The 11,461-nt window shown below is 37.9% G+C and overlaps 1 pseudogene; it reads right to left on the bottom strand.

Annotated features, from left to right (window-relative positions):
- Positions 1-4,088: 4,088 nt before the first annotated feature.
- On the bottom strand, positions 4,089-5,732 carry LOC114046172 (annotated as a pseudogene).
- Between the last annotated feature and the right edge of the window lie 5,729 nt (positions 5,733-11,461).

The following is an 11,461-nucleotide window of genomic DNA, read 5'->3' on the forward strand; positions in this document are numbered from 1 at the left end:
TCTGATAATAATAATAATTAAAAGGCAACAACAATAACAATAGTCAAATATTAAATCTTTTATGTGTGTTATCTGATTTGATCCTAACATCAAACCTGTGAAGTAGGAGTTGTTATCCCAATTTTGCAGACAAAGTTTAATTGAGTTTATGTGGCATCCCTAGGGACACACAGTCCATAAGTGTCTGAGGAGGGATTGGACCTCAGCTCTTCCTGACTATATAACCAGCACTCTGCCCATTGTGTCATCCAGCAATCTCATATGATCTAGTCTGATTTACTCTGATAGGACAATTAATCTCCCCTTTTTCTAGGGTCATGAATCCCATTGTATGTTGGTGGCAAAAACAAAACAAAACAAAACAGAACTAACATGACTTCTTGGTCTGTTCCCTTGATAAGGTTCAGGCCAATTATGAATCTAAGTCAAACCTCATAAATCACACAAAGTTGCCTCATTAATCCAATACTACAGCCCATCTCTGCCTCTTTTCCAATACCTATAGTACTATTCAAAGTTGGGTGCAGAGTGGAGTAAGTTGGAAACCTTCCTTCCAAATTTCCAAACAGTTACAAAATAATAAAGTATCATTGTGTAATTATAATATTAGAAGCCTCATAACATTTCCATCTCAAAAATTCCTTGCTGCTATAATTTTCAAGGGCTAAAATATGCTACAGGATTTTTTAAAAATGGCATTGTTCATATCATCCAAGGTATAGGTCTTAGAAAGAAATAAAATGTCTTCAGTTATTGTGCTTTAAATTGGCCCCTAAAGGCCTAACCCAGATGAAAGTGTAGTGCTATGTCATGCCACTCCCAATAAGCTTCAGGGCACCTTCAGCGCTTACCTTCAGCATACTTTCAGTAACAACTGTGATGTTAAGTGTACTAGTGACCTCTTAAGTAGCCTTGGATTTAATTCTATTTGCTTACCTGCTCCTATGCTACCTTGATCTATAGAGCTGGTTTCAGAATTGAAATGTCTCTCCTCTGCGTGAGTACATCTTCCTTTCCATATACAAAAGTGTTTCATTTATCATTCAGTAACTGCAGCCACAGGGACCAATATTGCCTCAACAGTCTCAACATCACAGAAGAGTCCATGAGAAGAAGGAGCTGTTCTCTACTAGGATTCAATTTATTTCAAGTCAGTAAAGGATAAGAAGATATTTTCATAAATGTTTGCTTGGATGATTTATAAAGTGTCCCCCAACCATCCACTTTCCTTAATAATGTCAGTTAATAAACAATAACCCTTAATTACGCCTACCTGCCAACTCCTCTCTTTCTACCATCTGGGGTGAATGGTGTAGATAATTATACAACCATGCTGACTGAATCTACGATACATTTATATTTCATAATATCAGCTAGACTTTCGCTGCAACAAGGCAATATTTTTACTCCTATCCAAGTAATTTTTACACTCAAAAGTTGTTCTGAACTTGCTCTTTCTTCCTAAAGCTTCCACCTTCCTTCCTCCTCCAACACCCTCTCAGCAGAGAACTTAACCCATATTCTCCTAAAAAGTTGAGGTCCTGGTTCATGAATTCCCTCTTCTACCCTTCTCTACATCTTAAAACCCCTTGATGTCATTTTCCACTCCCTTTTCCTTTATTTCACTCTCTGTTAAAGAAGTGTTTTCCTTACCAAAACCGACCCTTCTACTTGTACCCTTGATCCCGTCATTTTTTATTTTCTCCAGCAGATTGTCCCCACAATCACCCCCATTTCTCAATGTAATCTTCAATATACTCTTCAGCCTTCAATATAATTTACATTTTATTGTTTTCTTCCCTGCTTTTTATAAGTATGGGACAGCTAGGTGGCACTGTGGATAGAGCACTGGGCCTGAAGTCAGGAAGTCACTTCTTCCTGAATTCATATTTGGCCTCAGGCACTTATTAGGTATGTGATTTTGGGCAAGCCACTTAACCCTGTTTGCCTCAGTTCACCTATAAAAATGAGCTGGAGGACCAAATGGTTCTAGTATCTTTGCCTAGAGAACCCCAAATGGGGTTACAAAATGTTGAACACAACTGATAATAATAACAATTTGTGAGCACGTATAGATCTCTCTAATCCATAATAACAATAATAATAATAATAATAATAACACTATGATCACCTCAAGCTATCATCCTATATTTCTTCCCCTTTCATAGATAGATTCCTAAAAAAGCTGTCTACAATTGCTACCTCCATTGTTTCTCCTCTTACTTCTCAAGCCCTTTGTAGTTTGGCTTCAGAATCTTATCACTGAACTGAAAGTATTCTCTCTAAAGTTCCAGATGATCTCTTATTTGCCAAATCCAATGCTATTCTCTTAGTCTTCATTTGTCAACCTCTCAGCAGCATTTTACTTTGTTGACCACCTTCTCCTCTTGGATACTCTCTCCTCTCTAGATTTTGTAACATTGGTTCTTTCTTGATTCTCTTCTTACTCATACGAACTCTTATTTTTAGTCCCCTTTGCTAGTTCATCACCCATACCCTGCCCCCCTAACTATGGTTATCCCCTAAGGTTTTACTCTTCCAGATTAATTTCTCTTTTTACCACATTATTTCCCTAGGTGATCTCATCAGCTCCCAAGGTTTCAATTATCATCCCTACACAGATGAGTCACAGATCTATCTATATGCAGCCTTCTTCTCTGAAATCTGTACCTACATGAAGTTAAGTCAACAAGAATTTATTAAGTTCTTATCCTGTGCTAGGGACTGGGAATACAGCTATAACAAAAAAAGAATAACATTCCCTGCCTTCAAGGAGTTCGCATTCTCATAGTGGAAAACCACACATAAAAAAAACAGCTGTAATTGGGGGAGGGGGGTGTGGTGGCAATGGTGGTGAAGTCCAAAGAATGAGGAATGGCTACTCCAGTCCGTTCCTTTGAATGGAAGTTCCAGGAGTACCTCACCAAAATGAGAAGGACATGGTGGGGGCATAGGGAGAAGGTAGCTGAGTCATGATGATAAAGTAGTCTTATCACCACCTGCCTATTGGTCACTTTGAACTAGATGTCCTATGCCCATCTCAAAAACAATATACCCTAAATATGTTCAAAACAACATTCATTACCTTTTCTAAGAAATCCATCCCTCTTTCAAACCTCCTTATTATTTGTACCACCATAATTTTTGTCATGCAGGTTGGTATCAGCTTTGACTCTTCATGTTACTTTACCCCAGAGATCTAAAAATCTAATTATTCTCTCTCTCTCTCTCTCTCTCTCTCTCTCTCTCTCTCTCTCTCTCTCTCTCTCTGATACTCAACAGCATCTCCTGTTTGTTATAAAAAAGTAATTAAAGGTAAAAAGAAAGACAATGCCCTTTCCCCACTGACAAACAAGAAACTGAAGAAACATTCACCACACATTTTTCTCTCCCAACATGCATTTTCTGTAAATGAGTTTCTACCACTATTCTTAATTTTGAAATGAAATTAATCCTGACTTAATCTATATAATGTACAAGAACAGAACATTTCTTAGAACTCCTAGCACTTTACTTTGAGTAACAAAGGGTCAAAGAATATGAACCATCTTTAGAGACACAAGCTTGGGTAACAATGTGCTTGATTCTTCTAGACAAAAATTCTTCATAAAATGTTTTTCCGCTTAAGAAAGAAAAAAAATTTCTATTTCGGGGGGTGGATGTCCAAACCCTTCACAATTCAGTGTTTCAAATAGAAATGTCAAAATGGTGGGGAGGAAAGGACTTAAAAATTATGGGAAAAAAAAAACTATGCCACTTACAGACCTTAAAATATGAAAAAAGTAAAAAAAAAACCAAAAAGTACAGCATTATGTTCTGAAATCATAAGCAAAGACAAAATAAAGGGGATATTTTTATGCAAACTATCTAGAGGATGTTTTTTTTAATTTCTCTTTTCTCCATTCTAGTTAAGTCCTATGTCTTTTGTGAAATTCCAATACTTTTAACTGCAAGGGTGTAATTGTTTCTTTGAATTCAATGAAATTAAGGGGGGAAAGTCCTAATTCTTTCAAAGGTTATTTCTCTTCTCTCTCTCAGAAGGATATTCAAGTGCAACCATTGCTACAGTCCTTACAGGAAAGCTTCCTTTATTTGACATGAGCTTGGTCTTCCTTTTTAACATTTTCCTCCTTTTAGTATTTCTCATAGTGTGAGAAATTATCAAAAATGGAGATGGTGTGTTTGAAGTTGGCAATAATTCCCAACACCTGCTTAGCATTTTCTAGGGGCACTTCCTGGGTGTATGCAGAGTTGGTCATTGATTTATTCTCATTGTTCTTTAACTGGCTACCAGGAATTTCCTTCACCAAAATCCACCTAACAATTAACTCCCTTTCGTTTATCCTGGGACCTCATACCCACACATGTATTGTAGTTCACAGCAGATTTTATTTCTGGTATGTCACAGAGGTGTTCACTACTCTTGATACCAAAAAACAAGTAGTTGGTGCCTTTCCCATTCATGGAGTGATAAGCAGCATACAGACTCTTATGGCCATGTTTTGTGCTATACCAGATATTATATTTAATGGAATTGTGGATATTGTCCTCAGAGGAAATCTGGATAATGAAAACCCAGCCATGTTTCAGATTCCAGTCAAAATCTTTAGGATTAGAATTGTCGATGGACCATGGTTTCTCCAACACTGGGGAGGTTCTGAAGAAACAGATGCAGAATTGTTTAGAGATTTCCCTACCCTGTTACCCACCATACACCCCATTATGACCAAACCCATTGCCATGGTTCTGAGGCACTACTCACAGGAAGGTTGGGCTGCTCGTTGTTGCAAAGAAAGCTGGGTAGGCTAGAATGATAGTGGTGGAGGAGAGGCTGCAGCTGTTACCCTGCTGCCACCTGCACCACTGGTGACTATTGTTTATCTGCTGCCCTATAGGCTGAGATGATACTTGTGTTGATTGCTGACCAATATTTTGAACCAAAACATGAAAGAAGTTTCTATTACAGGACCTTTGTTATCCCAAGTTCCAACATCCAATATTAGGGCCAGTGGAAAACTTGACCCTACAATGACATTCTTGGTGTTCAGCTTGGTCTATTGTTTTGCAGGCTTACTAGCAATATCAGCCCATGATGTTGGTTTGGGAGGAGCCATGGTGACTATTGGCAAACTATTAGATGTCACCAGGTTACTGGCAATGGAACCACTGCCAACTGTAGAACTGCCAACTTTTGGAACAGTGCTAGTAACATCTGTACTGCCCATCTTCAGTTATTTCATATCTTAGGCTATAGTATTCAGGGTTTATTGGCAAAAGCTGATTTCACCAATCATGGATCTACCTAAGAAACTAGATACACAACCATAATTGCCATTTTATCCAAAGCTTTAAGTAGACTGTTCCTGAGAACAGCTATTCCCCCAAGCTAAGAAGTCACTCCCACTGAGAAAGAAATCAAACGTGCTAACAAAGAAATAGTGTTTCCTAGAACCTCTGGTTGTTCAAATGTAACACCTTGTACAAAGTGGGGGTCTCCATTGCTGAGATGTCCATAAGATGTTAAGTAGGGCATGTAGAATAGGCAGCCTAGCCCAAAGAAGAGGAGAAGCCTATTGAAGAACTATGGTGGCTTGGTAGGTAAGAGTCTGACATGGTTGGATTGCGTTATTGGGCCTTGCCTATGGATTCAAGCATGGTTCAAAATCATCATTATTTAACCTTTCCTTCTGATGCACAGATCCATTTCTTTTTGTTTTTACTTCATTACCTTGACCTTTCCATCATTGCTGGCCAATATGGCTCAGTCATTTTGACTATTATAAATAGACAAATTAAAAATAAAGGGTATATGAAGAAAGACACCATCTGCATCCAGAGAAAGAACTTATGAATAGAAGTGTGTATAGAATATTTTCACATATATATGTATACACATGTATATTCACATATACATACATGCGTAGAACACACATGTACTATACATATACATGTGCACATATACATACATATACGCATACATATACATATACATATATATACATACCTGTTTGTGTCTAATGGTAGTCATCTCTAGGGTGGTACAGCAGAGGGAAGAAAAAAAAGGAAAAAAGAAATTTACACAATAACTTTGTTGTATATTTGGAAGGAATAGCAAGCTACATATATGGTAGATTTGCAGTTTCATGTGCAATCATTTTTTTATTGTACCATGTTATGGAAATGTTTATTTTGTTCCTTGAATTGAAAATAATTTTTAATAAATGGCTTGTGGATTCTAGATCCTCAGTGTGGCAGGAATAGCAGATGGCCCCAGTGGGAGTGAGAGTGGAGAGTTGTAGTGGTTTTGTCCCTGACATTCTCAGTTGCCACGTCTTTTCAACTCTGCCTCTCTCTGTCCCCTTCTCTCTACTTACAGAGCCACTTCTCTAATTCAAGAACTCATCACTTCTTGCTCTTAATTGATCTCCCTAACTCAAGTCTCTCACCCATCCTCCAAAGAGCTGCTAAAACGATATTCCAAAGCACAATTCTGACCAGGTCACGTTCCTGCTCAATAACTTCTAGTGACTCATCATTTCCTATAGGATCAAATAGCTTCACTTATTAAAGATTACTTTGCTTCATTTATTCCAGACAAATTGGCTTTCCTGCTGTTTCTCATGCACGACCTTTCATCCTTTACTTCTATGCCCTTGCCCAGGCTGTCCTATCATGCATTTCATATTCTTCCTTGTCTCTGAGAATCTCATTTACCTCCAATCTTAGTTCAAAATGTCACTTTCTACCTAAGGCCTTCCTTCATCTCCCCAACTGCTATTGCCTCTCTTCCCATTCATTCTTTTCTTTTTTTTTTTTGACAACAAACACAAGTACTTTAATATTCGAAAAACAAGAAAGAGAATTGCATAAAACTGTGAATTTCTGTTACATACAGGTTTTAGGAAATGCATGTAAATATACATATATACACATAAAAACATGTGATGTTAACAAAATTACTATGTCCCTTGCTGAACTTTTTTTATAAAATATTTTTAATTCTCAATTTTTGAGACCAATTTGTGTGACATAAAAATTTAATATTCTTTATATATTTGATATAACATACCTGTAAATTCATCTGTACCAGGTTTGTATAAAACTCCCCCTTCCAATTCTTTGGCAGTTCCTTTATAGATAGGTCAATTTCATTTTTTCTTTGTGGTTAGATCAGTTAAAATCTATATTTCATTTTCTGTTACTTTGGGTCTCTCACTTGTGTCTAGTCTCTCTCATCCTCCTTCTATTGCAGACTATGGGAACTGGATAAAGGTCCCTGCTGAGAATAAATCCTGGAAGGTCAATATTGGCACTACTTGGTTTTTCAGTCCCCCTTTCCTTAGGCACAGAAGCTCTCTGTAGCCTATTCTGAATCATGCTGTCTTTAGAATGGTTGGGCAGATTGAGCAGCTTCTATCTCGTATGTGTATCTTGGGAGTATAGAGGAAGAGTTTTTCTGCAGTCACCTTTACCATGGAAGATGGGGGAAAGTAGGGATTCTAAGTAGGAGCTCTAAGTATTTAACTTCCACAATATTATTTCATGGAATTTTTTTCATTGTGCAGCATTTTGATCTAATCTTGCACATTCTTTCATCTTTGTTTACTCTACATTTATTGTATATCTTGTTTTGAGGTTAGAGAATTATGTAAAAAACAACTATTCTACCACATCTCCAGTTACATGGTGAATAGTTATCTCTTAACAGAAAGAATAATAGTTAACAGAAAATTATAGAAAACAAGCAATTTAATTTTCTTTAGTTTAAAGTTGAAATGATCTTTTTTTTTCACGCGTGATTCATTATCCTCTTTGTTTGATTTTTCTATAGTCCTAAAAGATCCAGGTAAGTCAATATGATGCCTAATTCTATAGAATTATCATCAAGTATTTTTTTTTCTTTCTTTCCTCTTTTCTCTTCTTTTCTTTTCTTCAACATTTACTTCCATAAGATTTTGAGTTCCAAATTTTCACCCCATCTTGCCCCTCGCCCACGCAAAGATGGCATGCATTCTAAATACCCCTTCCCCTAGTCTGCCTTCCCTTCTATCTCTCCCCACCTTGTCTTATCCCCTTCCCCTTCAATTTTCCTATAGGGCAGGATGGATTTCTGTACCCTATTTCCTGTATTTCTTATTTCCCAGTTGCATATGAAAACATTTTTTTAAACATGTGTTTTTAAAATTTTGGGTTCCAAATTTTCTCCCTTCCTCCCTCCCCACCCACCCTCATTGATAAGGCAAGCAACTAAATATAGGTTATATATGGGCAGTTATGCAAAACACTTCCATAGTAGACATGCTGTAAAAAACTAACTCTATTTTCCTTAATCCTATCCTGCCCATCCATTTATTCTATTCTTGCTTTTGACCCTGTCCCTTCTCAGAAGTATTGGCTTCTGATTACTCCCTTTCCCAATCTGCCCTCCTCTCTATCATTCCCCTACTCTCTTGTCCCCTCCCCCCTCCCCATTTTCCTGTAGGATAAGACAGATTTCCACACCCAATTGAGTATGTATGTTATTCCCTCCTTAAGTCAAATCCTATGAGAATAAGATTCACTCATTCCCTCTCACCTTTCCCCGCTTCCCCTCCACTGTAAGAGCCTTTTCTTTTCTGTTTTTCTTTTGTGTGGGATAATTTACCCCATTCTACCTCTCCATTTCTCCTTTTCCTAGTATATTCTTCTCTCACCCCTTAATTTTATTCTCCATATATGACCCCTTCATTTAACTCACCCTGTGCCCTCTATATATACATGCATATAATTTTTTCCCCTTCAACTACCCTAATACTGACAAAGGTCTCATGAGTTACAAATATTATCTTTCTATGCAGGAATGTAAATAGTTCAACCTTAATAAATCTCTTGTGATTTTCTCTTTCCTGTTTACCTCTTCATGTTCCACTCGAGTCTTGTATATGAAAATCAAATTTTCTATTCAACTTTGGTCTTTTCATCAAGAATGTTTGAAAGTCCTCTATTTTACTGAATGACCATTTTTTCCCTCAATTTTGCTGGGTAGGTGATTCTTGGTTGTAATCCTATCTCCTTTGCTCTCCGGAATATTATATTCCATGCCCTGTGGTCCCTTAATGTAGAAGCAGCTAAATCTTGTGTTATCCTGATTGTGTTTCCACAATACTTGAATTGTTTCTTTCTGGCTGCTTGTAATATTTTCTCCTTGACCTGGGAACTCTGGAATTTGGCTACAATATTCCTAGGAGTTTTCCTCTGGGGATCTCTTTCAGGAGGAGATTGGTGGATTCTTTCAATTTCTATTTTGCCCTCTGGTTCTAAAATATCAGGACAGTTTTCCTTGATAATTTCTTGAAAGATGATGTCTAGGCTCTTTTTTGGATCATGGCTTTTATATAGTGCAATAATTTTTAAATTCTCTCTCCTGGATCTATTTTCCAGGTCAGTTGTTTTTACAATGAGATATTTCACATTATTTTCTAATTTTTCATTCTTTTGGATTTGTTTTACAGTGTCTTGATTTCTCATAAAGTCACTAGCTTCCAATTGCTCTATTCTAATTTTTAAGGAAGTATTTTCTTCAGTAATCTTTTGGACTTCCTTTTCCATTTGTCCAATTTTGCTTTTTAGGGCATTCTTCTTCTCATTGGCTTTTTGGACCTCTTTTGGCATTTGGGTTAGGCTATTTTTTAAGATGTTATTTTCTTCAGTATTTTTTTGGGTCTCCTTTAGCAAGCTGTTGACTTGTTTTTCATGATTTTCTTGCAAAACTCTCAGTTTTTCCTCTCCTTCTCTTACTTTCTTCTCAAAATCCCCTTTGAGCTCTTCCAAGGCCTGGGACTGATTCATATTTTTCTTGGAGGCTTTGGATGTAGGAGCTTTGGCTTTGTTGTCTTCTTCTGGTTGTATGTTTTGATCTTCTTTGTCCAAGTAAGATAATATAGTCTGACTCTTTTTGCACTGCTTACTCATGATTCCAGCCAATTACTCGAGTTTTAAACTCTTTGTTAAGGTAAAAGTCTGCTTCCAATGTGAAGAATGTACTGTCCCAAGCTTCAGGGGTTTATACAGCCATTTTCAGAGGTACTTCTACGGATCTGTAAATTTTCAGTTCTTCCAAAGTGGTATGATAAGGGGTGAGGTGTTTCCTCTCCACTGCCACAACAAGCTCCACCATGCCAGGGCTCCTCCTCGCCCCAGGACCTCCCCTCAGAACTGTGACCCAGATCCAAGCACCTGTAAAGCAAGAGAATCCTGCCTCAGCACTGGCAAAGAGATCCTTGCAATTCCCATCTTATCAGTCACTCGACTCCCTCTCAGTCTGTGGGCCAGAAGTTCAGGAAAAAGCCGTGGCTCCGGGCCCGCTCTCAAGACTTGCGGCTGAGACCTAGCTCCTCTCTCACTCCAGTCACAGGCTTTTCCCACTGACCTAAATTGTCTTTGGTGTTCGGGGGTTGAGAAGTCTGGAAACTGCCACAGCTGCCTGCAATTCAGCCCTCTGAGGCCTGCTCCAGGGTTGATGCGGCCTGTGCGCCCACGCCACACCATGCTCCTCTCCCCGCCTAGCGCAATATACCTTTCCAATCAACCATCCAGGGTGTCTTTGGCTGGAAATTTGTTTCACTCTGTCTTTTTGTGGGTTCTGCTGCTTTAGAATTTGTTTAGAGTCACTTTTTTAGGTATTTGGAAGGCTTTGGGAGAGAGCTCAAGACAGTCACTGCTTTCCCCCATTCATTCCTTCAATAAACATTTATTGAATGACTACTGTGTGCCAGGCACTGTTCTAAGCAGTACAGATATAGAAAGAGGCAAAAGACAGTTCCCAAACTAGCTTGTATTTATTTTGCATAGATTTTATATATTTTTATGTATGTGTGCACATTGTCTCCCCAAATAGAATGTAAGTTGTTAGCTCATTGAGAGCAGGAATTACTTCATGTTCTCCTTTGCAATTCTAGGGCATAGGAATATGTCTCATATATAGTTAGTCTAAATAAATGCTTGTTGAAGGTTAGAATATCAGTCTTCATCTCCTCCCATTCTTGATAATGTTCAGCTGTGCAATTCTTGGCAGCTAAAACCAAGAAAGACAGTGAATAGAGAGGTAGTGGTTGAATTAGTTGCCTCTTTCCCAACTAGTACCTGCCAATATCAGAATGTTTTTTGGTGGTTCACAGACTTAAATTGGCAACTTTCTAACACAGCAAAGGACAGGACCCTTTGATTTAATATCACAGATCCCAAGAAGAGAAATGCATTTCTTCATTTAATTGGGTTCATCTTCTCTTCTATCTATATTGACTACTTGTACTAGCGGAGCTCACCAAATAAAAAGGTATTGCTTTATCATCGTTGATAGAACACAAAGATGACTATGAGATCTAATTTAACCAAAATACTAATTAGAGATTTGAGTCATTTAGCTCTTGATCTTGTTTCCAGTCTCTTTTGCTTGCTAACTTGCAATTTCTTTCCTGCCACC

This window comes from Vombatus ursinus, unplaced genomic scaffold (genome assembly GCF_900497805.2).
Source record: "Vombatus ursinus unplaced genomic scaffold, bare-nosed wombat genome assembly UNPS02014781.1, whole genome shotgun sequence".
In the NCBI taxonomy this organism is placed as follows: domain Eukaryota; kingdom Metazoa; phylum Chordata; class Mammalia; order Diprotodontia; family Vombatidae; genus Vombatus; species Vombatus ursinus.